The following is a 16,359-nucleotide window of genomic DNA, read 5'->3' as shown; positions in this document are numbered from 1 at the left end:
TAGGCACTCAATAAATATTTAAATGTGAATAAAAATGTGGAAAACAAGCAAAAGTCTTCAACATAATTGTGATATTTAAAAACATACACACAAAAGAAATTCTCTATTTAGAAAATTTAAAAATATCAATCTGGAATTTAGAGGAAAGATTTTTAAGTAACAAATTTTAAATTTAAGAGAATTCGGTTAAATTCAGTTTTTAAAAACAATGCTAACATAATACAGAAAGCCTACAATTGCTGAGGTAAATTATCAAACCTTTAAAGAGTAGTAATTTTAGTAAATTATTGTTTTATTGTTTGATACTTATCACTGAGCAGTTTTACACCATTATTTTTGTGTCCCTTGTTTGTCTTTTATTAGGCACTGGAATGGAACTGTAGGATTTATCAAATGTTTCTAGTGTGGCTAAAGTGTATACTGAATGAAATGGTAGTCATCTTAGTGATTGTAAACCTCAGATTTGGGAAGGGGTAAGTGTTGGGAAGAGAAGCACATATGAAGGAATGCACATGCTTTCACAAGAGTACTTAATAATGGAAAGGTAATAAGATATCTCGGAAGGATGCTATTGGGATGGATACTTTGAATTTTAGTGAATAAAGGTTATTTCTGTGGTTGAATTATCCTATAACTCTTTATCATATTTTTCCTTTCTGTGGTTTTTGTGATATTCATGCTTACCTATGTAATTATTTAGATCACTTTATTTAGAAAAATAATTCCGTGTTTCATTGTAAGACAAACATTTGGATACAAACTTCACTTTTCATCTGGATCTTTTAGTGGCAGTTTTGGCAGCCTTAAGCTATAAAACAATCAGTACTTTAATAAATAATTTTCTTTCAGATAGTATTTTAAAAACATTAGGTCTGGCATTTAAAAATATTAGGTCTGATATGTATTTTTGAGGGGGAATTTGTAGAGTTTTGTATTTTCTGGTTTCTACCACATTCCTTCTTATGATGGTTTTATTTCATTTTATTTTTGCCATTGATATTCTATTTATAGTAAAGAAGCATATATGCCAAATAGTGACAACTTCTTCCATGTTGTTAGGATTTTGATTTAAAGATCATGGAATTGGTGCCTGACTGCCCACGTGCCATGTGTTCCAGTTTCGTAGTCACTGGTCTTTGATTTGGTTTTTCTTTAAATGAGGTTTTACCCACGCTTAGTTTCTGGCAGTTACATTAGGCTTCATGTGTGTATCCCTTTTACTTAGGAGAAGATGAACTGTCAGGATTATGAATGGTAAAACCAAGGCCCCTCTGAGATAAGGCTCTGGGGGCATTGCACGAGTCTAATGTTCTTCCATGAGGTTGGCCCACCCCAATGCGACTAAGAAATGAGATGATTTGAGGGCTATTACATAGTTAAGGTTTTCATAGTGGATTAGAATAGCATTACTTAGCACAGGTGTTTCTATAATTGGGATTCCCTGGGAAAATTCACTACTGTATTCAATAACACTCGGCTTTCTACATGAGTGGAAGAGGACCTAATGTTAATTTGCTAGGCTGTGGCGTGAAACCAGGGAATGGGGGTCTGGGTTGGGGGCCTGTTGCCTCTCTCTTTGAAAAGACATTTCTTGTCCATTATTAGCACTGGGTTGCTGTGGTTCTCTTTTTTAAATTTAATGTACTAATTGATTAATTATTATTATTAGTATTACTATGCTGACCAAAATAGTGAAGGCCCTGGCTGGAGTCCGTAACCGGTGATTTATGGCCTCATATAACACAAGATAGTTCCTAAGGGTCCTTTTTCTTGAGATAAATAAAATTATCAAAGGACCCTCTCCTTTGACGAAGCGTTACATTTAAAGAATGTCTGTGCACCCAAGGGGTAGGGAAGACGGAGGCACCCTTGTGGCACAGTTCACGGAGGAGGATGGACTTAGAGCAGAAGGCAGTGTCCAGGCATAACAAAGAACAACCACTAAGTTATTTCAGGATTAGGCAGGGAATTCCTAAGCCTGGTATCCTTATAATATAAGGATGTAAGTACAGGAAGAACAGTGTGTGTAAAGGGTTTCAGTAGAGGTAGGGGTGGGAAGGTTGAAAATCGATGTAATAATTATCATTATTATTTTGCCGAATCTGTTGTTAGACAATCAGAAGGACTGATTTTCTGAGAAATGGGCGACTACAGAGCTAAGTGTCCAGCTCTCGAAGCAGGCGACTGGTTTGCCTGAGCGTCCTTCTCAGGAGTACAGTTCTTGTCCGGGAGGCTGCTGCTAGTGACCTTGGGTCTGGCCGCTCCCCGAGTCCCTTTGTCTTCTGCCCCGAGGCTACAGAAGAAGCGGGAGAGGAGCCCCAGGGAATGCGGAGTCCAAGTTGAGCCTAGGTCACTGCAAGAGGGAGCTCGGTCCTCGGCCAGGACTGGAGCGGATGTTTCGCCCCTCCGAAGCTGCCTGCACCCCTCGCCACTGGCCTGGGAGTTAGTGCTTGAAGTTTCGGGGCAGCCGCTCCTGTGTTGGAGCTGCAGAGTCCTTGGCCCGGGGCTTTGCACTTTGCTGGAAGAGTGCGCCTTCCTCGGTTCTTGGCTATTGGTTTTAGCTTGCGTGCAGTTTCAGCCCTCACTCTTCTCGACCCAGGTCTCGGAGAGCAGGCCTTGTTTTGCTCAGCGGGTCGGCTCGCGGGCCCTCCCTTAGCTTCCCTTTCAAGCGCTCCCGGCTGTCGCCATAGGCGGCAGGGCCAGTGTCCGCCGGGTTTGTCTCGACAAGCCGGGAGCCGGGCGCAGTCTTCCGCTCGACCTGAAGGTGGCGACTTAGGCACGTAAACAGAGCTCCGCCAAACAGGGAGGTTGGCACCCTCGCGGTTCATCCACGCATCATCCTAGTTTTCCCGCTGCTCTCAAGCGGGCTGAATTGACGGTTAAAGGGACTTGAGTTTAGATGAGGAGTTCGGCCAGATTGTCAGAATGTGTGTGTATCTCTGTGTGCGTCGGTGTGTGCGTGCGTCCGCGCGCGCGAAGGCGGCGGGAGGTGGTGATCTGATAGAAACCCTCAGCGGAACCCGTTTGGGACGCCGCGAGTCTCCCCAGCATCACCTGAGCGTTCAGGCCAGGCGACCGGCGGGCTGGGGCTGCAGGAACGCTCTGCAGCCCGAGATGCCGCGATCAGCGCGCAACCCGCAGAGGGACAGAGGGTTTGGTCGCTGCAGCCAACGGTAGAAGATTTGCTAATTTCGTTTAAGTGACACCCACAATTTATGAGTAGAGAGATCTGGAAAATAAAGACCGTCGTGTTGTGCCCTTCTCCGGGGTGCATGCCAGCTGACCCGAGTGGGAGGGGTCCTTGGGGGTGGGGAAGAGAGGCACAGACAGCGAAAGAATAAACGTGCGACAGTACACAGTCTTACCTCCGGGACGAAAGGACACGGTTCCTAGAACTGAGATATCCATAGCCAGTCTGCATCCCAGCTGTTTCTTCAGTAGCCTCTTTCCTGCCTAACACAGCCTTCTGACTAACTTGGACAAGGCTTAGCTGCCCCCTCCCTTTTTCCTCCCCCCCCCCTTTTTTCTTTCCAGACATTCCCTAAACTCAACTCAGGGCAAATCCAGAAGTCGGTACAGTACAGAGCTTCCATTCAATCGTGGGGGGGAAAATCCCGTTTACAGTTTCTCTTAGGCAGATGGAAGAAGTAGATGGTTACGGGACTTTGGAGGGGTGCGTGGGGCTGGCATGGGGTGTTGGTGGCAGGGAAGCGCGATTTCTCTTAGGTCTTGGTGCTTCAGGTAAGGTTTCCAGATTCCAGCTGCCCTCGTGCTGAGCTGCGGTGGTGGGTGAGAGTGGAGGGCGATCCTCGTCTGATTAGTGGGGAGTGGAGGAGGGTGGAGTGTGTGTGTGTGTGTGTGTGTGTGTGTGTGTGAGAGAGAGAGAGAGAGAGGGGGGAGGAATGGACCCTGGACAGGCTCCACGGACACATTGTCTTGGTTTGTATCTGTGCCTGGTCTCTGCTGCTGCCTCTGGAGCCTTTTGAGTAGGGTAGTATGCCCTAGGCTTTTTCTCCCTCCCCCACCCCTCCTTTTAAAATGTGTTTAAAAAGAAGTGAATATCTTTCTAAGAGAAGTTAAAAATCTTTCTTTGACTTTCCATTTGAGATGTCAAAAGGATTAAATAAATGAAACTTTATTTGACGGGGGAGTTTACCCAGAGACTCAACGACATCTCGGGTCTTTGGCCTTATTCTAATTCCATGGTGGTAATTACCCTTCGTTTCTTTAAGTGCAATAGATTTATTGCCTTAGAGACTATGCACAGTTTGATTGAATTATTCATTTTTTTTTCTTTGGTGTAGACTGCATCTGGGGACTCTGATGTGACGTGTAGATTTTTTTTTCAGGAACAAAGGGAATGTGGAAATGAAAGAGAGAGGGAGAGAGAGGCTGGCAGATGTAATGAGACGCGGTGAAGGTGTACGCAGACTGGCACTCCCACTCCTCCCTTCTGCTCTCACTGCAGCCCTGGGTAACTCGCAGGCTAACACAAACAGCTTTTCTCCCGCAGCCTGCCCTCTGTCACTGTAAGTACATCAGCCTTCTCTTATCAGCATGCAGATTCCAGCCACGCACTCCCCTCGCTCGGCTTTGCACCTTAGACAGCAGAAGCACATTTAAAAATTAACTTTCCTAAGCCAGGAAAGACATGTCTGTAAAACTTATTTTTGATTTATCTTTATTTTTCTTTGAAAAAAGTTCATGCATTTTTACCACTTTTCCCCACCTCCTTTGTGACGGTGCTGCTGCTACTGTTGCCACCGCTGTGGTCTTCCCAACAGGATGATGCGCAGATTCAAATGAAATTTAATGTTATTGTCTAGCCACTTAAAGTCCAGGGACAATGCCTTGTCCTTTTGCAAAATGACGTCTTAAAGAACACAGAGCATTATTCACAGTTTGTTTTTTGCTTTTGTTGTTGAAACACGAGTTCCGACCTCTTTGAGGTAGAGTCCCAAGGGCACTGTTATTTGGGAGTTTGGGTTATTTGGTTACACCAAACTTAAATGAAGTGCAGTGGGCTACTGAAGTGCTGTTATGTTTGTTATCCCTGTTTAAGGATACCAATTGCTAAAACTTTTCTCCGTGCTGTAATTAAAGTTTTCAACTTCTTCCTTTTTGGCTTTTTATACTCTTTCACTTATTCTTCGTTTCAGTAAAGTTCTCATTCCCCGTGTTTTGGAAGTAAAGACATTTGTATTTGTCCTATTTATACAGTAGCTATAAAGCCCTTCCTGAAAGAAGTTAGCGACCTTAAGATGTAGATCTGAATTGTTCGCCCGGCTGGTGTAAGGAGACTTTCACAGCGAGAATTCGAGGTTTTAACAGTCGTTATGATTTTTGCGTGGGTGTTTTAAATATTAACTTCTTTAGCAGAATTCATTGCGTTGCCCTTCCCAAGTTCAGGCGGACCTTTCTCCAGGAACTGCGCGCGCTTTGCCTTTGCGGGTTCGCGCCTCTTCTCTGGAGGTGCGAGGCCATACTTAGCAAAGCCGAGTTGCCTTTGCTGGTAGCTGTGCGCAGGGACACCGGGACTGCGCGGAGGCAGCGACAGCTGCGGCAGGTAAGTTAGCCCCCACGCGTTCGCCCCTCCTTACCTCCCTAGTTCCCCTAGCTCAGTGCCCAGGGTTCTCGCGCCGCGCGATGCTCCGACCCCCAGGGCAAGTGAGCTCGAATGCGCCTGGATCTGGTCGAAAGGTGCCTGGGTGTCCTGCGCTGTCTGTGGGACTTCTCGGAGCCCCCAGGCCAGTGCGGACCAGGTGGAGAGCCCGGCACTTCAACCCGCTGGAGCGCTCTCCGCTCGCCCCCTGCGCTGTACAATCGTGCTCAGGGCTTGAAAGGAAACCCTTAGGGTGCACCCCCGCCCCCAGGGCCACGTGTCACCCCATGCACAGCCCGAAGTGCAGCACAGAGACCCCAAACTTTAGTTTTTTAACTTTAGGGACCAATGTTGTGATCAGCTTCGGGTTTCCGCCTTATCAATCTACTTTGGTATCAGTTTATCAGGTAAAATCTAAAGAGAGTTCCTGCCGCTCCTAACCGGAAGGTCCCCCGCGGCCCAGTATTAGGGCCTTGGACTCCAGAGATCTTGAAAATGTCGCCTTTCCCCACTTTTTGCCTCCCGCCAGCGGCCTGCATCAGGTTGGCGGGGTCAGTCTTACCCCTAGATCCCCAAATGCTGTATGATTTAAAGAGATGGATGCGCTGGTGCTTGAAAAGCCAGACTTGTCGCAGCAACTCCGAGGAACCCAGTCGCATCTCAGCGTTTCATCCCGGATGTTTCACCTCCCTGGGTGGCTCTTCCATGAGGATTCAGGCTTTGGGACTGAAACTACCCCATCATCTCTCTGCCCCAACTCTGCAGGCATTTAGGACAGGTCATTCGATTTTGACCTCTTTAGGCTTTGGAGAGGTTTTTTTTTTTTTTTTGGCCCCTATGGTTGAATTCCGGAGCAGGCGGCTGATGATTGTGAGACTCTGGAACCCAGCGCTGGGCCTGACTTCTCTCATTTACAAAACCAAAACCAAAAACAAACCCCAGAAAAGATTTGGCCCATGTCTAGGCTAGAAACACTGGTTTGGGTTTGTCCCTTGGGCCTCGGAGGTCAAGGGGCATGCCTGGTAGTTCTGGGAACCCAGGGTGGGAGGAACTGGCTGCAAGGTGCCAGGCATTCTCTTTAAGGGCCTCTAGGCTCTGGCTCCTGGGGGTAGACTTTCTAGTTCTGGAAGTCGCTGTGGGCTATGGGAACACAAGATTTCTTTTTGGGAACTAGTAGTCTTCTCAGCCCACAGTCATCAAGTCATTTTTAACTTACAGTCCCCAAACTCCCAATTCTCAAGCATCTTCTTTCCTATTGGGGTAAAAACATCTGGCTATTCCTTCTGCCCCACTAATCCGAGATGCTCATCCCCATCCTTGTTTCTTTTTCCTCTCTTGTCTGGAGTTCATATGAAACCAAACATAAAATATACTTTAAGAAGCCAATATATGACTGTCATATCAGCTTGTTCCATCTTCTGTCCTTGCTTACTCTCTCCATTTCTTTTAAAGTGAATGTAACAAAGGTGAGGCTTTCTCCCCTTTATCATTTTTATTACTTAATCTGTGGGAAGTTTCTTAGTCATAATTCCTGTCCCATCTCTCCTGGTCCATATTTTCTTAAACAAAGTCCCTGTTTATGAAGTGTCCCAAAGTGGCCATCTCATATCAGTTTCTACAGAGTAAGGATTTTTCCTCCACAAATGTCTGCAGTAGTTATGTAGGTGTGTCAGAACCTCTCTTCCAGCTTTTAATCTTGATATAATTTTGATTTGCCACTGACCTCAGTTTCTGAAATCTAGTCTACTTTTGGGGCCTGGGTTAAGGCAGGCCAACATCACCTGGTGCATACTGCCTCGAGTGAGCTCTGTGTCTGCTGCTGTCAGAGCTGGTTTTCTCATCTATCTCTTTTACTCTGCATCTCTACTACGTGACACCAAGATTATTCCCTCCCCTCTCGGTCCTTCAGCTTGTGTGCACTAAGATAAAGTTCCAGGTCTCTGCTCCTTTAGGCCATTCTGTACCCTTGAAAATCACATGCATCAAAGAGAATCTTTAATTTATGTGGGTTTTTGGGGGGTGCCTTTTATTAATATAATTTCCTACATCTGACATGCATTTTCACATGCTGTTCAGGGTGACAGAAACTCTTTTCCTCTTCTACAACTTCCAAGCCACCGCTCTTGAAATTGTAACTCTGAATCTTTTCCTCTACAAAGTTGAGGTAATACATATGTATCACTCACCCAATTTCACGTAACACAAACTTATCTATATAATAAATGTGGAGTTATTTTATTTATTGCTGTAAAGGTATAATTTTTCTTTGGTAGTTTGTACATGTCTTGTTATTTCTAATCATTTTAACCCATAAACTCCATAATTACATGGTCTCCAGACCATGCCACCTACATATATTAAGGATCTCTTATGTCAATTGCTTTTTCTTCTTTTCTTTCAAGCCCTCCTCCTCCTCCTTTTAAAATAAATTTCTCTTCCCCCATTTACTGAGATCCTACTAACTGGTGTGTTTTCATTGTTTCTGGTTCCTGCATCTCTTTTTAAAACTCTCTTTGTTTTTCATTTTCTTTCATCCTTATTATTCATCCTAATATTCACCCATCTTTCCTTCTTCCTGGTCTGCTTCAGCCCTGGTCCTTCCCTTTCTCTCTGTATCTACTGTGACTCACTTCTGGGGTCCACCTCTATAGCTTAGTACTTGTTAATATTCAGCCCCTTCCTCCGCTGTCACATAACTTTTTCAAAACACAAATTACCGCCCCTACATTTTCCTCTCCCACTTTCCTTCTCCTCTTCTCTATTTGCTTTCTTTCTATGCAGTTGTCTACCTTTGCCCCACTGCAGTTCGCCTTCCTCTTGACTCCTCCTCCCAGCAGCCCCAGCCTTAATAGTGCTCCTTTGGTCCTTTACTCCTCACCCAGTCTCTCTCCCACCTAATACTTGTCCCCATTCTCCTCTGACCCCAACTCTCTTCTTTGTCCCCTTCCAATTCTCTCCCAGTAGTTGCCTCACTCTTTCTTCCCAGGCGCTTTCTCCAATTTCGACCTCCGCTCACGCCGTTCTCTGCCCTCTCTCTCCGGTTCTCTCTTGCCTTTGCCTCCCGCTCTTCCCTCCTTCTTCTTCCTCTAGCCCTCCCCCTCCCTCCCAGCTTCCCTGCCTGGCTCGCTGCCTCCCTCGCCTCTTGTCTCATCTTGCCTGTGTTGTCTGGGAGGGGAGCCCTGCCTCCTCTCCCTCGCTCAGATCAATGCCCTGGCCACTCACTTTCTGATGTTGCACGACGGGAAATGCTTTGAATACTTACGACATGGCCGCTCACACTGATTGCCAAGATTGACAGCACTAACCATCGCCTTCACTTGTTTCAAGGGGGAAGCCCCTAGTCACCCCGCTCTGCGCGCACCTCCTGGCACCCCGGCGGCAAACTTCTGCCGGTCAGCGCTCCCCCCCGCCCGGGGCGGGACACCCCCGCAGACTTGAGTTAACGGGCTGTGCCGGCCGCGGCGCTGGGGGGTTCTGCTCCCTTGCTCCCCGGGCTGTGCTAATTGACCTAGCATCGACTCCCCTTCCTTAATTTTTTTTTTTATTTGTATCTTTCCCTTTTTCTTTAATGCCATTTACTCCCGCGGCGCAGCGCACAAGGAGCCCTCCCGTGCGGTACCATCCTGGAGCCCGCCCAGGTAACCGGGACGGAGCGAGCGATCTAGAGAGCGAGGGAGGCAGAGCGTGAGCGCGCGGCCCGTTTGTGAGCTACCTGTTGGGGAGTAGGAGAGGGCAGGGGGCAGGCACCCCGGGCCGGGCCGCCGGCCCTCAGTGCCTTCCGCTTCTGCCCTTCCGGGCCGCTTCGGGTTTAGTTTCCCTGTGCTGGGACTGAGGGGCTGGGGTAGGGCAGGCGGAGGGACGAGAGCTGAGCGCGCGGAGCCCTGCGAGGGCGCGGGTTGCCGGAGCGGCGGCTGCCCAGCCCGGGCGGGTTTCCGTACTTGGCTGGGGAGGGGAGAGGGGAGGAGGAGCGGGAGGAGGGCGCTCCGCGGGGCCGACGCAGAGGGGGGAGTAGAGGCTGAGAAAGGGGCCCGAGCGTCTGCCGCTCGCTGGTGGACGCGCGGATCCCCAGGATGCGTCCCCCTCTCGGAGAGTTGTGCCTTGTTCCGGAGGCGGTGACAGATCTGCGTGGCGGGCTTCTGGTTTTCTTGCCACCCCCCCCACCCCCAAAATCCACTCCGAGAAAACACATGTTGTAGCTGTAGATAACTGTGCGTAGGACACTAAGGCAAAAAGGGCAGGGGAGAGACAGACAGACAACGCAACCTTTGACAACAGAAAGCTGTTATCGCCATCCTAAGTATTCGTCCGGAAATCTGTCCGCCCTCTCGGCCCACCTTATTCCTCCTACTCCGCCTCCCTGTATAGATATTCTAATCTATGTAACTGGGAATGATATGAAAAAGAAGTCAGGTGGCTTAGAGAATGAATTTGTAAGTCTCCGTGAAGTTTGAGGTAGGTATTTCATTGAAGTTTGCGCAACTGTGTGATAGAGGAAGCTTATGTGCCTGCGTGTGTAGTTCTCTCTCCCTCCCTCCCCCCCGCTTTTTCTGTGTAAGCAAATGCGTGTGTGCTCTGAGGGTGCAGATGGGACCGTTGGGTGGTAATGCCCTCTATGCCCACCAGAGGGCAGCATCCTGAGGGCTTTGTGAGCGCTGTTCTTTCTCGTTATCGCTGCAAGCTTGGGTTTAGACAAAGTTATACCGAAACTTTCAAACTGATATCACATCTTATTTCATGATATTAAAAAAGAAAAACATAAAAAAGAAAGAAAGAAATAAGGAAGGAAAAAAGGGAGAAGTAAAGAAAGAAGAGGGAGAGAGAAAAAAAAGAAAAAGCAGGCGACCAGCCTACTCCGGGAGAGTCCTAGTCACACCAAGACTAGGGGGAGGGCTGTTTTAATTGTGGGTTTGGCCGACTGACGACTGGAGTGCCCTCCTCGGCTGTCTTAGTTGTAGCCGGAGGTCATGTAAATCGACCTTAAAAGAATGCATAAGCCATAAATTAAAATAAACCCTCACCCAAGGGCTGATCCATAAGTAGACAATATCCAACCTGGACAAAACGAGCTTTCCTTTACGAGCCGACTTAAACCGCATCCCCCCAAAGAATAGAGACTAAATGCAAAGTAAGTTTCCCAGCGAATATTTTGTTTTCTTGAAAAGTGTTGTGTTGATTCGCCGTGTGACTGCGACGCCGCAGTTTTCCGGAGCGCTTCAGTGTTAGCCAGGCTCGGTCGGGGTGCGGGAGTTCGGGAGGACCAGCTGGGTCTCTGGGTTTCTTAACGCTCCCCCCACCCCACCCCCATTTTGGTTTGGAAACTTTGGCTATTTGTGGGGTTGACGCTGGCCGAGGGCGGGCGAGAGTCGAGGATCTCCGCTGCGCTCTCCTACGGGGTGAAGTTTAGCGCGAGGAGTTCATAAAGAAAACCCGGGTCGCTAGAAAACCCGGCCGCTCCCTTCTCCCACCCTCACCCCACAACCGCTCCGCCGCAACTTTCTCGGGACCCTGCGCGAGTCGCCTCCAGTTCTCTCCGCTCTCGCCCTTCCTCCCCCTCCCCCCATTTTTGGACGTGACTTTTTATGATCTTTTTAGGAATAAACAAACCGAACTCCAAGACAATCCGAAACCCAAGTACTAATCTGTGGTCCTCTTTGCTCGGGACGCAAGGGCAGTGGTGCTGGGCCGGCGGGGGCGTGTGTGAGGGGCAGCCCAGCCCTGCTCGGTGCGGGCTTGGCCTCGGAGTCCGCGGGCCCGGCGCACGGTCGCGGGCGCGTACCTTCCCCGCCCCGCGGTCTCCCACCCCGAGTCCCTGAGCCACGCCGGGGCTCTCCGTCCTCCTCGGCGTCCTGCCCGGGCCCTGCCGCTCGCAGTCCTCCCCGCGGACCGGCCGAGATCCGCTGCTCTGGGGCTCGGCCCAGGCCCGGGGGCGGTGCTGCCACCCGCCTGGGGTCTAGCCCTAGCCTGGTTGCTCCCGGGGGAGCTGCTTTCTTCCTTCTCCCTTAAAGGGCCCGTCAGAGAAGGGAAGGGGCTTGTGCAAAGGCTGCTGGGCTTGAGCTCCGGCTCCAGGAGGAGCGGCCCGCGGCTGCGGAGGCTAGATTAGCTCCGTTTCCCCGGCGCTCCGCGGAGCTTTCAGATAAAAAGAGAATTGGTGTGTTCCGAGCAGATAAAAGGTGGTTGTTGCCTGCGTGTTTTCAGTTTTATTTAAGCTCTCTTAGGCTGACCAAGTTTGAAAAGGTTTGCTTGTATGAATTACCAGATATTTAATGCTGCCCCTATTTGGGGACTAAAAATAAGTCTTCGACTGTGCTGGTGGGGCTGGGCTGTTAGCGAGATGGGCTGTCCCTGGCTACTTCTGTGTGTGTGACCTCCTCCGAGGGCCGTGCTTGAAGTTTAGGTCTCGAGATGGCCCAAAGCCGTGGCTGCGGCAAACTGGGCTGGGCTCGGGACCTCCCGCTGCACTGTCAATGGGGCGCTCGGATGACGTCCCTGTCCGGGGCGCTGGACCCGGGCGCTCACTCGGCGGCCAGGCTTTTGGCCCTGGCGGGGTGGCCCAGACAACAGCCCAGTGGAGTCGGGATGCAAGAGTTCCCCTCTCCCCCGCCTCCCCAGGGTCTTCTGTCTTCTGCCCTTTATAGTCACATGCCCAGGTTTTTCCCCGGTCCCAAGGAGAACAGATACAGCCCCGCCCAGTCTATTTCTAGGAGGTGGGTTTGGTGAATAAAAAGGTCAAGTGGTCGGGTCTGCAAGCCGGTCCGTGGAGAGGGGGGACAGGACGGACACCTGGCAAGGACCGCCCCGCCTGTCCCCCCCACCCTGGCTGGTCCGCCCGCCCACAGCTGGCCTCCCCAGGGCACATTCTTGCACTAAGTGCGAGAGGCTGTGGGAAAAGCAATCCTGAACCGGCCAAGAGCCTGCGAAGCTGATCCCGCGATGGCATTTTGTTTTGAACAGTTGCTGGGGTTGACGTTTCCTCATAAGGTAAGGTGTCACTGGACGGTCGGCTGCCCAAATGCCACATGTATAATTAGCTTGCCCACTCAGCACCTCATCCCCGAGGCCCATAGGCACGGGCTTGGCGGACCTGGTCCACTCAAATCTGTTCGGGGCTACAGGATTCCTGAGGGAAGGCCGAACCTACCAGGACAGCCCTGAAAGGCCCTGGCACCAGGGAAGACTGTGCCAATGTAGTCTTGTCTTTGATTTCTCTTCTCTTTTTCTCCCCCATCTCTTCCTGTTTCCTCTATTTTTCGGCTGAGGGGGAACTGCTGGTTAGAGGGGTAAATGGGACAGCAGCAGCAGGCTACAGACTGAATGGGGAAAGGAGATGCAGAGTAAAATCTGGCAGTATAAGTCTTTTCCATAACCCTTCCATGGGGAAGGTCTGCTAGTGCCCCTCTATCTGCACTAATCCAGTAGGACCAGCCCCGGCTTGATATTGTATCTTGGCTTGGGTAGGGGCTTTAGGCTTCTAGTTTGGACTGTTCACCTGTCTGTGTGCTCCTTCCTACCCCCAAGCTAGGGGTCTGAGAGTTTCTGTGCCCTGATTGCAGCTTCTATTTTCCCCCTTCAGGCCTAGCCGCTTGGGGCTGCTAGTGTTCACTGTGGGGGCAAGCCTGGAAAGATCTGCAGTCTCTTCCTGTATCACTCTTGTTCAGCCTGGAGTTCTTAGGAGCAGTGCCTTGTATTCTCGTACCCAGAATGGTGCTTGAACTTCCTACCTAGCTTCCCAGATCCCAGCCTCAGGTCAGCTTTAGCCTGCATTCTCTGGTGGAGACCAGATTTCTGTAGCCATGAACCTGACTTTCCCTCTTTCACCCTGTGCAGTAACCATGGAATTCAACTCTCAGCATTAGGTACTTTCAACAGTCTCCCTCCTCCCCTTGTTCCTAGGCCACTCAGTTATGCCTGATACCTACTAGAAGATTCTCTTTATTGTAAAACAAACAAGCAAACGTCCTAAATCTTCCACAAGTTTAGTGGGATAGTGTTAGCTTTTCTATGGCAGCAAGAATACACCTGTCTGGTGGGAGGTGGGGGACACAATTTATTTGCATTTGCTCTTTATTGAACCAGTGAAATATTTCATTTTCTTTTAGTAGAGGAAAACTTATGACTGAATTTTTAAAAACTCTACCAGATCATAAATGAATTATCTATATACTTTTGAGAATATCTTCCTGAATACACACATGTGAGCACATGGATAGTAGGCCAAATGACATGTAGATTTTTTTCTCCTACATTTTTGAAAACCTCATAAATAAAGAGGGATTATTCCTATTCTAAAACGACAACAAGAACAACAAGACCAAGAACAACAAACAACCAAAAAAAAAAAAAAATCCTTCAGACTCTGAAAGCAAGCAAGTATGCACCGCACATATTAGATCTAGTTTATGACCAAAGGCAGTAAGAAACCAGTATCCAGACAAGTGATAGGTCATTAATTCCTTAGGCAAACTGACATCCCCGGTCACTTTTCTCATGTACCACCAACACCTCCTTTCTTCTCTGCTCTCCCACCGTGTTCCTTTACTTATAATGGCAAAACTAGATGGTTTTTTATTTATAATTTATCCTGTTTTATTGTTGTTCTTAGTTTTTGTTTGGGAAGTGATGATAAGGAACTTTCTCTTAGAGTATATGTATTTTTTAAAAAGCAAAAATATTTATAAGTTTATTATTATGGAACATGATACAGACTACTACAATAGTATATTGTGTAACTGCAACACTCAACATTATACTATAAATATAAGTGTAAAATATATTGAATAATAAAGCAGTATCAATATCTATACCTTCAGCTGATTCTATTCTATAATGAATTCACTAACTGAATACCTTGAAGAGGTAACATTGAATAGGAATATCATACTGTCTGTTGGATATTTTTTCTTTAGTAGCAGAAAACAGCAGATTTTTTTTTAAGTAAGGGAAAAGCATACATTTAAAATATGTTAACATACTTAGCAAATCTTTCTTTTATAGGGTCTTAAAGTGTATTACTTTAAATACATATATGATATATTTTGGTGTCATTATTGAGACTTTATGTCTGTTTCTATTTGACTTTTAGGAATTATTGGGTGGTGGCCCCTGATGAAATTGCTACACATCTTATATGGAAGAAATTAGTGATGTTTTAAATAATTCCCTTTCAATTAGTATAATAGGTACTAGAATAAATGAATTTTCCTTTTAACAAGGTTTAATATACATTGGCTTTAACCCTTTCAGTATTTCCTGTACTTTTCAGTTTTCTTAGATTATATATCTAAGTTTAAAATAATTCTCTTGTGAGACAATTCATATATACTTTTTCACTATTTACAAACAGCATTATATAAAAGAATAGTACAGTACAACTAAAACTTTGATTGATCTAAGAGCTATTTGTTTAAATATAGTTTGGGGTGCATATATATCAATTGATGTTTTTGAAGTCAAGTGAAACATTCCATCCAGCTAATGTGTCTGAGAGTACCATATCAGGCACAGACAGGTACTAGAAATGATAAAACACAGATAACATAGAGCAAGATGATTCGCAGATGGGACGTATTATCTGCTGTCATGAAGTTAGATGGGTCATATTCCTGTTTTTTTATAAAATCAATCTAGATTATTTCAGAATGATCAAGTTATGTGGGTATGTGAGAACAAATTTTATTTCAGAAATCTGCTAATAAGTAAACAAATATTCATTGCCTTTTAGAGGAAGAAATGGACTGTCTTTGCATTTGAATTGCTTATTGTTTAAGAAATATGGCTCTCTCCTATTATATTTTTTCCTAAAAAAGAAAATGATATATTGAACATTCTGTTTTCATCCTAACTACACATTTTCTACTGATTAGATTATATTATGAATCTCAGCATACTCAAGTTAAAAAAAAAAAGCTGGCACTCCGGTATAGCCTATGAAAAGCAATTTTTATTAGATGTAAGTGCATTTTAAATATGTAGCATATCCTTTTTGCCTGATATTCTTCAACTGTGATCTGAGAACTAACTGTTTTGATAAGAGTTATATCAGAAACTTTCATCATCCTCTCATTATATATTTTTTATCCATTTATAGGAAGTGTGTTTTTATTTTCCTTGTTCTGTGGAAGAGGGTAAAAGCTTTTTAGGTTATTATTTTGTTTAGACATTTGGTCAAACTGGAAATAATTTTAAAGTTGTGTCATTGCTTTTTATAGAGCTTCTCAAGTTTTAAATATCCATTGTTATAATTTGGATAAAAATATCAATTGAAGAATGTGGGTGGAGGTTGTAAGATGGAATATCATTTAAATCTACTACAGACTCTCTCACCTCCAAAAAAGGGTACTGGTCTGTTTTTCCTCAAATCTGTGGTAGTCTCAAAAAAGGGAACATGAAATCCTAAAACCTCAGAGAAGCAGTATCAATTCAGTTCTTAACTGTAAATCCTTCATATCGTCGCTCAAAATATCCAACTTTACACCAATATTAGCCATTCTTTTTATAGTGACACCATGCTTAGTAAAAAACTTCTAAGCACTGAGGTCAGGTGTTGAGATTGGATTCTAGTTTATTTTTTATGAATCAGATAAAGATTTCTGTGCATGAGACCATATGTGAAGATGAGAGAACAAGAACATTTCCATATCAAAGGCAATATATCTGAGGCTGCATGGTAATTAAAATGCAGTGGTTTGGACTCTGTGCACTAGCACTTAAGCAGAGCATTGCCGGGACCTTGTGCATCATGCAGGCGGTTGCCTCTTGCA

The 16,359-nt window shown here is 46.6% G+C and overlaps 1 protein-coding gene across 6 annotated transcripts in view; it reads left to right on the top strand.

Annotated features, from left to right (window-relative positions):
• The first annotated feature begins 12,343 nt into the window (after positions 1-12,343).
• Positions 12,344-16,359, top strand: part of SOX6 (SRY-box transcription factor 6) — a 578,685-nt gene continuing 574,669 nt past the window's right edge. For all 6 annotated transcript variants that reach the window (XM_008708903.2, XM_040638855.1, XM_008708901.2 and 3 more), the window contains exon 1: positions 12,344-12,580. The gene's annotated coding sequence lies outside the window, so the exon portion shown is untranslated. The remainder of the gene's footprint in view (positions 12,581-16,359) is intronic.

Source organism: Ursus maritimus, unplaced genomic scaffold, assembly GCF_017311325.1.
Source record: "Ursus maritimus isolate PB19 unplaced genomic scaffold, ASM1731132v1 scaffold_23, whole genome shotgun sequence".
Classification (NCBI taxonomy): Eukaryota; Metazoa; Chordata; class Mammalia; order Carnivora; family Ursidae; genus Ursus; species Ursus maritimus.
This window is presented reverse-complemented; position numbering and strand designations above follow the sequence as displayed.